Source organism: Penaeus monodon, chromosome 15 (assembly GCF_015228065.2).
Source record: "Penaeus monodon isolate SGIC_2016 chromosome 15, NSTDA_Pmon_1, whole genome shotgun sequence".
NCBI classification, from domain to species: Eukaryota; Metazoa; Arthropoda; class Malacostraca; order Decapoda; family Penaeidae; genus Penaeus; species Penaeus monodon.
This window is the reverse complement of record NC_051400.1, coordinates 1,327,419-1,327,955: the sequence shown is the minus strand read 5'-3', so window position 1 is coordinate 1,327,955 and position 537 is coordinate 1,327,419.

Here is a 537-nt window from a genome sequence, read left to right as displayed (position 1 = left end):
TACATAAATACACTCTAGAACCAAAATGGGACAAAGCTACAGTAAAATAAAACAGAAGAAGATTATAATCTACAGATCATGCTAAAGTGACTATGTTAGTGTTTCCCTTGACAACGATAATGTATTCGATATATCTATGGTAACATACTTCTCATGGCATCCATTGGTAAAAAATAAAATCCCTGAAATACTGGGCTTCTTCTTCCTAACCAATAATTTAAGTGGAAGCATAGATTCTGATCTTGATGTGTTTACCATACTTATATGTATATTTATATTTTTTTTGTTTCATTCGTGAACTCAAAAAGTATATTTATCGTATCGTATATATGTTGATACTATAGCCCCCCACCCCCCCTGTAGGAGAGGCATACGGTTATACATATACGTGGTAGTCATTTCCCAGCGTGGAAACCTTATCCTGTTGGTCGTTTGATGAAACCGATCCAGTTTATATACCCGTAATGGGTGCCTAATTTCGTTTATCTTAAAATACAAACCGCTTGAACATTTCCTTACATGAGTCCTCTTTAAGTA